The sequence below is a fragment of the Polypterus senegalus genome, chromosome 3 (assembly GCF_016835505.1).
Source record: "Polypterus senegalus isolate Bchr_013 chromosome 3, ASM1683550v1, whole genome shotgun sequence".
Lineage (NCBI taxonomy): Eukaryota > Metazoa > Chordata > Cladistia > Polypteriformes > Polypteridae > Polypterus > Polypterus senegalus.
In genome coordinates, this window is record NC_053156.1 from 99,248,541 (window position 1) to 99,259,643 (window position 11,103).

Sequence of the window (11,103 nt, forward strand, 5' to 3'; positions counted from 1 at the left end):
TTTTTTTTTTATCACTGATTAATTTTTATCACCCTAATGTCTTTAGACTGTGGGAGGGAACCCAGGCAGTTCATGAAGGGAGTGTCCTAGACCTAAACTCCGCCTTATTAAGTGGCAGCGGCGTTTTCACTGCCTCAATTTAAGCCTTTAAACTTGGCCCCATTGTTTTGGACCTGTCAGAGGGACCGCAACAATGATGCAAGAAAAATTTTAAATCCAGAAAGAACCATCGTGTACTTATACAGTATAGTGTATATGTAGTAGGCTCCATACAGTAAATAGTCATTAATAAATCTGTGCCTCATGATTTTAAAAAGACTCTTGCTGCATAGAATAAAATAACTCCAGGTTTTCTTAATCTGTTACTGTCCTGCTTGGTTGCCTACCATACATTAAAGAGTTCAGTTTGCTTTTCTTTATATTAGGACGTTTCTCGAAGTACAAGAATGGAATGGTGTTTTGTCAAGCAATGATTCAACAAGGAACCACTCAACCCAATAAAGAACCATAAAATGCCATAAAGAAGTAATCGTTTGCTGCCTTGGAACTAAATTAGGTGAGCATGACAATGTCATCACATAATAATGAACACAAGTACACACAGCGGTATAAATCATTATAGTTCATATTCCTTTCCGAGTATGTTGACATAATCACGTTTTTGGAATCACATCCATTAGCATTCTTTCAAATCTCACACTCTCAAACTACAAATTCTTAACGAATGTCCACATAAAGTACATATCGCAATTCATTTTGCTTCATGATTGTTCAGGGCACAATCTGTTTTTCTGCAAAACCCAGTTTGGTTTAACGTTGAGGATTTAAACAAACGTGTCGGAGGTACGTGAACGTGTCATTCTAAATTACAATTGTTATGAGATCCATTTCATCTTGAATTTAAAATCACTGCAAATCTGGACGAAATGTCATAATTTCTCTTCTTTTTCCAGTACTAAGAAGTCAGCTTTGATTGCCTTTTGCACATTTGTCCCATTTATTCAATGAGTTATAGCGCTCAGAAATGACATAAAAAATTGTGGTATTTGGATTGAACTTTTCAATACGTAAACGGCAGATTTTATGTAATATTTATTGTTCATATTCAGAGCAACAATATTTTAATGAATATTTCGGGTTAATCAGCTCCTTATTCTTCATTTGTCCAACGAATACAAATTCGATATCTCATTCTTCCGCCCGCCACCTTTGTTGAGTTCAGATGCGCAACTCTCCTAGGAGGCGCTATACGGGAAACACTCACTCACTATGGGCCAATTTAAAGTCTCACACTATCACTTACTGAACGTTTGTTGAACACCTGAAGGGAAACCATGCATCTTGTTGCAGCTGGCAGCTATACAACCTATTATGTCCTTACGTAACGGATCGTGAGGGTAAGATAAAAATGCAAGACAAATCCGATTTCAGCTCGCTTTGATGCGTTAAATTGACAGTAAGGACAGTCTTAGAGCCCCACCTGTCTACCAAGCCTGCGTACAACTCTTACCTACCGAACTTATAAATTTCATTACATGAAACTGGTTGCTCTTTCCTCAAGTTTAGTGACCACCACAGGATGTTTACTTGGCTAAGCAAAATCTGAATATGCATGCGTGATATGCATGATAATAACGGCGGAAAAAAACAACAAAATCAACCTCCAACATAACAAGATGAAGTAATACTTTTTAGAACATGACACCTACATTGTATGCGCCACTGAGCTTTGCTTGTATGCATCGAACGATAAGCAAGAGTATCTCACTTTCTGGTTTGTCAAATTAAGCTACTGCATATTATAAATATAAGCATGCAGTTTTAAACCGCACGGCTAATAACATTCTTACCTGGCTTTTGTCAGATGAAAACAGCTTGAACAGAACAAAACAAAACATAAACAAAACGTTCTACACCGAGTTTAAAATGTATTTTAGCATGCATTTATATGTGTAAATTCCTGTTGTATGTGAATTTCTTTATCTACAAAAAGCAACAACAAATCATATTCCAAGTATTGCTGAACGGTCACAGGAAGTAATTTTATTACTATGGAAACAAACCAACAACACGTCATGTGGGGTTTCTTAGTGCAATGGATCATGGGAGTAAGGACTACGTAACACTTATCCGCTGTAATCAATCAGATTCAGGGATTCATTCACGTCAGACCCGAAAATAACGATTGTAATAAATAAACGCATGCCTTTGTAAGCGGTAGCATTTCCTTCATGTTAAAATAGAACAGCCAAAAACAGATTAGTTAGGCGTCATTTTGCACGCAGAGACGATGATGGATGGATGGTTGGGAATAGCATAGAATAATGCATCTTAATTCGTAAAAGTAAAAATATGTCTAGTCTGTTTAGAACACTGAATACACACTGGATATTAAACATTTTAATTTCAGTTTTTTGACAAGATATTGAAAAACAAATGGATCATTGTGGCACAGTGGTAGCGCTGCTTCCTCGCAATAAGGACACCAGGATTCATGCTGGTGCGCACTGTATGGAGTTTGCATGTTTTCACTCTGCCTGTATGGGTGTTTTTGCATACCTCAAAGAAGCACAAGTTCGGTGAATTGGTTTGGGCTTGGTGTGTGTATGTGCTCACCCTGCGATGGAATAACATCTTGTTCCGGTGTTCTAATGAAACACTCTACCCACAGCCCCCTAAGCAGTGCAGTGGAAGGGGCGCAAACAGCGTCACTCGGCATTTTGCCTTACACTCACTACTGATTACGATGTTCGCTGCCTCGGTGTGCCCCCTTAAGCCTTGTTTATATTTAGCGCTGTTAGCAATTAAAGTACATTTTGCAGCTGCCTTGTCTATCCGCACGTAGTCAGTCAGCAAGCAGGTGATAGTGTTCGGCCAATGTCGTATACAAAACAATTTTCATAAAAAGTGAGTATCTGCTAATGGAAGGAGAGTTGTGCATGTTTGCACTGACTTTAAGAGAAAAAAGAAGGAAAAGGTGGAATGTCAAACCTTTTAAGCGACACTGGCGAGGGGAGGGCGAGTATAATATTTGCATAAGTGAGTGACCTACGTGATGAAATAAATATTTTTGTATGTTTTCCTTGCTGTTTGACGATTTCTTGCGTCATAATCAGTTCTGTGCTCATCCTTCTGACATCCACGCAGCAATCGCCTCCTCTAAATTCATTATACACGGCGCCGCGTCCGTGCGCAGCGTGAGAGACCCGCGACAACACGGGTCTTCTGGTCTGACGTCATTTTTGGCTTGCGACCAATGTGACACCTGAAGTGTAAACCAGGCTTTGATCCGACAGCAAGTTTTTTTTTGCTAAAGAAGTAAATAGCGCAGTACATAATATGTATATATACTGCTCAAAAGAATTAAAGGAACACTTTTTAATCAGAGTATAGCATAAAGTCACTGAAACTTATGGGATATTAATCTGATCAGTTAAGTAGCAGAAGGGGTTGTTAATCAGTTTCAGCTGCTGTGGTGTTAATGAAATTAACAACAGATGCACTAGAGGGGCAACAATGAGATGACCCCCAAAACAAGAATGGTTTAACAGGTGGAGGCCACTATTTTTCCCTCCTCATCTTTTCTGACTGTTTCTTCACTAGTTTTGCATTTGGCTACAGTCGGTGTCACTACTGGTAGCATGAGGCGATACCTGGACCCTACAGAGGTTGCACAGGTAGTCCAACTTCGCCAGGATGGCACATCAATACGTGTCATTGCCAGAAGGTTTGCTGTGTCTCCCTGCACAGTCTCAAGGGCATGGAGGAGTTTCTAGGAGACAAGCAGTTACTCTAGGAGAGCTGGAGAGGGCCATAGAAGGTCCATAACCCATCAGCAGGACCAATATCTGCTCCTTTGGGCAAGGAGGAACAGGATGAGCACTGCCAGAGCCCTACAAAATGACCTCCAGCAGGCCACTGGTGTGAATGTCTCTGACCAAACAACCAGAAAGACTTCATGAGGGTGACCCAAGGGCCCCATGTCCTCTAATGGGCCCTGAGCTAACTGCCCAGCAGCATGCAGCTCGATTGGCATTCGCCATAGAATACCAGAATTGGCAGATGCACCACTGGTGCCCTGTGCTTTACAGATGAGAGCAGGTTCACCCTGAGCACGTGACAGAAGTGAAAGGGTCTGGAGAAGCCATGGAGAACATTATGCTGCCTGTAACATCATTCAGCATGAGCAGTTTGGTGGTGGGTTAATGATTGTCTGGGGAGGCATATCCATGGAGGGTCACACAGACCGCTACAGGCTTGACAAAGGCACCTTGGCTGCCATTAGGTATCAGGATGAAATCCTTGGACCCATTGTCAGACCCTATGCTGGTACAGTGGCTCCTGGTGCACGACAATTCCTGGCCTCATGTGGTGAGAGTATGCAGGCAGTTCCTGGAGGATGAAGGAATTGATACCATTGACTGGCCACCACACTTTCCTGACCTAAATCCAATAGAACACCTCTGAGACATTATGTTTTGGTCCATCCAATGCCACCAGGTTGCACCTCAGACTGTCCAGGAGCTCAGTGATGCCCTGGTCCAGATCTGGGAGGAGATCCCCCACAACACCATCTGTCATCTCATTAGAGGCATGCACCGATGTTGTCAGGCATATATACAAGAACACAGGGGCCATACAAAGTGGTGCGTACAATTTTGAGTTGCTGCAATTAAATTTTGGCAAAATGGACTAGCCTGCCACATAATTTTTTCACTCTGATTTTTGGGGCGTCTTTGAATTGAGGGCTCTGTAGGTTGATCATTTTCATTTCCATCAAACAATGTGGCATCCTTTCGTTCCTAACACATTACCCAGTCTATATCAGTATAGATATCCAGGAGGATTTCTTTTTCCCATTGAGATCTGATGTGTTTTCAAAGTGTTCCTTTAATTTTTTTGAGCAGTTTATATATCACCAGTATCGCCCGTATACATCAGAATATATTAGATTGGCTGTTAGAATCTTAAATTGTAACGCATATCTGATTTTTTAAATACCACCAATATTTTTACTTCAAGAAAATCAATATTGCGTCACGATACACGTTACTATACGTAACACGCTCCACTTGTAATGCCTAACTCTCAACACCAGGTATGACTGATGATGGGGAAGGCGTGTGAGGAAGGCTAGGCCAACGGCAACCTTTAAGGAGCAGCAGTAATGAAGAAAAGCAGCCTCTCCCTGCATATTATACAGTATACATTTTGCCACCACTAGTCTGAGGTATAGAGTAGCAGCCAAGATGGAAGATAGTTCCCAGAAACAAGAACATTCATGCCTGTGTATGTTTTTCAAGAAGATTCAACGAATCTCTGAAAACAATACCTGCAACCAAGATAGAATTTTTACCCTTAATTTCGAAAAATGGCTTGTTGAAAGCTAAAACTGCTCATCACCCAAACATTGCAATACCCACCTCGTCAAACACAGCTACACTATAAAATAATGCTGCCAAAGCGGTTCTTCGGAGCAGTGCCTTAGGGATACCATTTTTTGTTCCCAAAAGACTCATCCACATGAAGGTTCCAGAAAGAACATTTGTTTAATTAGATGTGTAATAGGTTCCATACAGTAAATAACAATGAAAAGATGGTAACAGATCTGTGAAATACCAGTAATTTATCATTTTAATAGGATTGTTGTTGCATACAACATAAGCAGGTTTTCATCATGTTAGTATTCTGCTAGGTAGCCTACCATACATTAAAGATGTGTTTTTTTTTAGAAAGCCTTTTAAAGTAGAAAGAACCAACTTCATGTGCAAAGAATCCTTCCCACAATTAAATGGTGCTTTGTCAAGCAATGGTTCTACAAAGAACTACATAAACTAGTAAAGAATCATAAAGTTCAATTAAAGAACCAATATTTTTAAGAGTGAATGGCAGCATCACGTTATGGAGATGCCTTTCTTCAGCATGTTATGGGGCTCCGGTCGACACAAAGGGGAAGATGAATGGTTACAAATATGAAAGGTATTTTGGAACAAAACTTGATGGATTCAATCAGAAAGCTGAAGGTAAAAATAACATTACACTTTTTAATGCAACAACAGAACTGTGAAAAACATTAAAACCTGGAATGTCCCAGTCTTAGTCCAGAGCTCAATCCTGTAGATCAGGGTCAAAGGAGCCTATCCCAGCTACCAAAGGATGCAATAACAAGAACAAGTCATGGACAGGGCACAAGTACATCCCAGGGCAACACACACACACACACACACGCATATCACACAAACACTTGGTTCAATTTCATGGCCAATTCACCTAACCTGCATGTCTTTAGACAGTGGGAGGAAACTCGAGCAAATACAGGGAAAACCTGCAAACTCCACATAAGGCGGACCTGGGATGCGAACCCCTGTCTCCTTACTGGAAGGCAGCAGTACTACCACTGTGTTACCCTATAAAACAAATAATAAATCTGACATAATTTGTCTTGTTTTCAGTTTGTACATTCAGAGGCACAGATACTTCTGCAAGGGTGTGTAGAATTTTGTTGCCCACTAAAATTAAGTGCTATAAAATGCAATTGAAATACTTCTATTTACAGAGAAATTTAAAGGATACCCCACCTAAAAACTATATATTTTTTATACGTTAACTTAACCCTTTTAGTCTGTAGTGATGGTCAAGAAAATTTCTAATCCTATGTTTTTAAACAGAATGGAGAGATAAAATTTTATGATATAACAGAAGCCAACAGTTACCAATGCAGTACAACAGCTAACAATGTGAAAAACGTTTATGGAAAAAATGAAAATCTTAAGTTTATTTTGTTGTCTAATCCACATTATCAGTCATCCAGTCGTGACGTGCAAAACACGGGCTTTTTTGCTAAAATATTGTTAGTTCTGTATAAATTAATGCACACTACAAACAGGACATTAAAGCTTCATGGGATTGTCTTTTGAGATGAAGACAGGACTCTTGACCAATAAATGAAAGGGAGAGGCAGATACTGGGACAGCAGACCATATCCAGGTGAGGTCGTACAAGTGAGGTGCTTAAAAGTAGCTATACTGAAGTCTCATTTTTCTTGAAGCAGCTGTACATGTGAGGAACTCTAAAGCAGTTACACAGAAGTCTCAGTTTGTTTAAGACATATGTTGACATGCAGGTAATGCTGAACACATGATGCTCTCTAAAGCAGGTATACCTAGCTATCATATGTACATCATAGTTTGCTAAATTTAAAGCTCTGACATTGACTCTTAATACAAATTGGACTAGACTGCTCTTAGACGCTTTAATCTATTGTACCCCAGGGCCTATATCTAGCTGAAGTTCCAGTTCCTGCTTACTTATACTTTCCTCAGTCTATTTTTAATTTTGGTTTTAAATTACTTTATGAAGTGAAATACCACCCAAGTGTGACCATGCTCCACTCTTGCTTCCCTTAGTTATATATTGGGCCAAAGAGTATTATTTATGCAATACACTGTATAAAAATACTCACCCGCATACAATTTTATTTGGTTAAAAGGGTTTGGGGCTCTTCTGTGTGTCCCTGTTTACAATTGCTTTGTCAAAGAGTCACCATTAGTAACAAAATCATGAATTTTTTAGAGTAGACATAATTTTCATTAGGCAAGTAGTTGAATGAATTTGGGAGATGAGGGGAGTAATGCAAGTTTAATATTAAACAGTAACAAGCCTGAAAGCAGAAAGGGTAATAAAGGGAATAAACTGAGTGTAGCTGGGCTTAAATTAGTCATAGTTCAATAAACTTTGGTGAGCAAAGAATGATAATGGACTTTAACCAAGTTTTACAGATGGATGACACTTGGTGGCCAAGTCATGATAATTACTAAGCTTAGATCAGTTTTAAGTTTTTAAAGATTGTTAGTGATAAAAAAAATGTTATCTGCATTAATAAAGGGATAACTCTGCTCGGTTGATATCTCTCTGTCATTTCCACAGATAGCGCATCACAAACATTAACACTGCTTTTACCAGTCCCTTATCAAATGGCATGCAACACAGACATATGAATTGCACTTGTCATTCCAACAGATGAACATTTGTAGTAATGCATTTTATTACTGTAAATGTTTGTGAGCACCATCTGTTGGAATGATAAATGCTATGCATTTTCTTGCTACATGCATTACAAAATACATTCCTATAGATAGTGCACTGCAAACATTAACCCCAAAGTCTACATTGATTATTTAGATTCCAACCTGTCTTAGAGGGGTAGCACAGCTAGCTTGACATAATGCTGTATGAAGTCATGGTTCTGCATCTCCTGACTGAGTAAGATAAACTTCAAATTATTAACCCTCCTTTTGATTATTATGGCTATATCTTTTTCCACTCACTCATCTTGTAGCCCACCTAATATAGTTGTGTTGTTGGAAGCAAGTGTCAATTCTAGCAGAGCTAAACACTAATTCAAAACCAATACTAGACAGGCTAGCAATATACAGTAGGGAATATTTACATATACACATGCCCAATTAACTTCTTACCGCATGTAGATGTAATGGTGGCTGAGGAAAAAAAATAATGTAATGTTTTTTGTGTAGGGTAGCGATAACAATTCTGATGGAATAGGAGTCTATGATAACCAGTGCTGGACAACAGCAAACAATATTATAAACTCCCATGAAAAAATCTCCTGAAGAAGGGACTCTTGATCAATGAATCAAAGAGGAAATGGATCTTTAATTCAAAAGTACAACCTGTGTTAAGGGGTTCCTGTTTGTGGACTACAGGGTCCTGTCATAAAATTAGAATATCATGACAAAGTTGATTTATTTCGGTAATTCCATTCAAAAAGTGAAACTTGTATATTAGATTCATTCATTACACACAGACTGATGTATTTCAAATGTTTATTTTTTTTAATTTTGATGATTATAACTAACAACTAATGAAAGTCCCAAATTTAGTATCTCGGAAAATTAGAATATTGTGAAAAGGTTCAATATTGAAGACACCTGGTGCCACACTCTAATCAGCTAATTAACTCAAAACACCTGCAAAAGCCTTTAAATGGTCTCTCAGTCTAGTTCTGTAGGCTACACAATCATGGGGAAGACTGCTGACTTGACAGTTGTCCAAAAGACGACCATTGACACCTTGCACAAGGAGGGCAAGACACAAAAGGTCATTGCTAAAGAGGCTGGCTGTTCACAGAGCTCTGTGTCCAAGCACATTAATAGAGAGGCGAAGGGAAGGACAAGATGTGGTAGAAAAAGTGTACAAGCAATAGGGATAACCGCACCCTGGAGAGGATTGTGAAACGAAACCCATTCAAAACTGTGGGGGAGATTCACAAAGAGTGGACTGCAGCTGGAGTCAGTGCTTCAAGAACCACCATGCACAGACGCATGCAAGACATGGGTTTCAGCTGTCGCATTCCTTGTGTCAAGCCACTCTTGAACGAGAGACAGAGTCAGAAGCGTCTCGCCTGGGCTAAAGACAAAACTGCTGCTGAGTGGTCCAAAGTTATGTTCTCTGATGAAAGTAAATTTTGCATTTCCTTTGGAAATCAAGGTCCCAGAGTCTGGAGGAAGAGAGGAGAGGCACAGAATCCACATTGCTTGAGGTCCAGTGTAAAGTTTCCACAGTCAGTGATGGTTTGGGGTGCCATGTCATCTGCTGGTGTTGGTCCATTGTGTTTTCTGAGGTCCAAGGTCAACACAGCCATCTACCAGGAAGTTTTAGAGCACTTCATGCTTCCTGCTGCTGACGAACTTTATGGAGATGCAGATTTCATTTTCCAACAGGACCTGGCACCTGCACAAAGTGCCAAAACTACCAGTACCTGGTTTAAGGACCATGGTATCCCTGTTCTTGATTGGCCAGCAAACTCGCCTGACCTTAACCCCATAGAAAATCTATGGGTATTGTGAAGAGGAAGATGCAACGCCAGACCCAACAATTCAGAAGAGCTGAAGGCCACTATCAGAGCAACATGGGCTCTCATAGCACCTGAGCAGTGCCACAGACTGATCGACTCCATGCCACGCCGCATTGCTGCAGTGATCCAGGCCAAAGGAGCCCCAACTAAATATTGAGTGCCGTTCATGTTCATACTTTTCATATTCATACCTTTCAGCTGGCCAACATTTCTAAAAAATTTTTTTTGCATTGGTCTTAATTGATATTCTAATTTTCCGAGATACTGAATTTGGGACTTTCATTAGTTGTCAGTTATAATCATCAAAATTAAAAGAAATAAACATTTGAAATACATCAGTCTGTGTGTAATGAATGAATCTAATATACAAGTTTCACTTTTTGAATGGAATTACTGAAATAAATCAACTTTGTCATGATATTCTAATTTTATGACCGGCACCTGTAATTTCATTTTACTGTGGTATTTCTTTACCGATATTTTAACAAAAAACAAATGCATGAGTTTTGCATATTTTGAGCATACGACTTGGATGACTTGACGCGTAAAGGGAGATTTTTTCATATACCATTTTTTCAATCCTATTCAGTTTTGGGTGGGCCACCCTGCTATACAGAGGATTATCACATAGTGGTCTGTATTTTTTTTTTACTGGACTCTTCATATGATTAGCTTCACTTACCTTACTTTTTTCTTTAGTAGCTCAGGTTATTGAGATTACCTTTTTATGGTCATTGTCTAATGTGTATGATTCAGTTTCCCCATCTTGATTACTAAGCTAACATAGGAAACTTGAGTTTTTTGTTATTTGTGCACCTCTCCTACAAACAGTCATTTTGATTATTTTATTTTAGGAAAAGCTCTTACAGGATTTCAGTCAGATGCACTTCCCAGTGATTGTGTTAGTGAGGCATCTTTATCCTGAAATTAGAAGGATAATTTAGGAAACAAAGGCAAAGGCCAAACAATTCACTGCAAGCCAATTTAAAGCTTTTTTTTTTTTAAATCTCTGATGCAAAGCTGCTAGTACACAGAAACTTAAGTAGCCAACATGTCCCAATTTCTTTGCAAGTCTCTTTTTTACTTGCTTTGATTAATCAGTGTCATAAGTGTCTATTAACATTTGGAATACATTTGCTGGTAAGGCTTTTCCAGTTTTCTCTTTCATATTTCACAAAAACTTTTTACCTAATTGTAACATGTGGTTAACCACCTCTTTTGTATAAACT

The 11,103-nt window shown here is 39.2% G+C and overlaps 1 protein-coding gene across 2 annotated transcripts in view; it reads right to left on the minus strand.

The window, feature by feature from the left end:
* tbc1d32 (TBC1 domain family, member 32) overlaps positions 1-2,020 on the minus strand; it is a 188,422-nt gene extending 186,402 nt beyond the window's left edge. For both annotated transcript variants that reach the window (XM_039747661.1, XM_039747662.1), the window contains exon 1: positions 1,851-2,020. The gene's annotated coding sequence lies outside the window, so the exon portion shown is untranslated. The remainder of the gene's footprint in view (positions 1-1,850) is intronic.
* Positions 2,021-11,103: the final 9,083 nt, after the last annotated feature.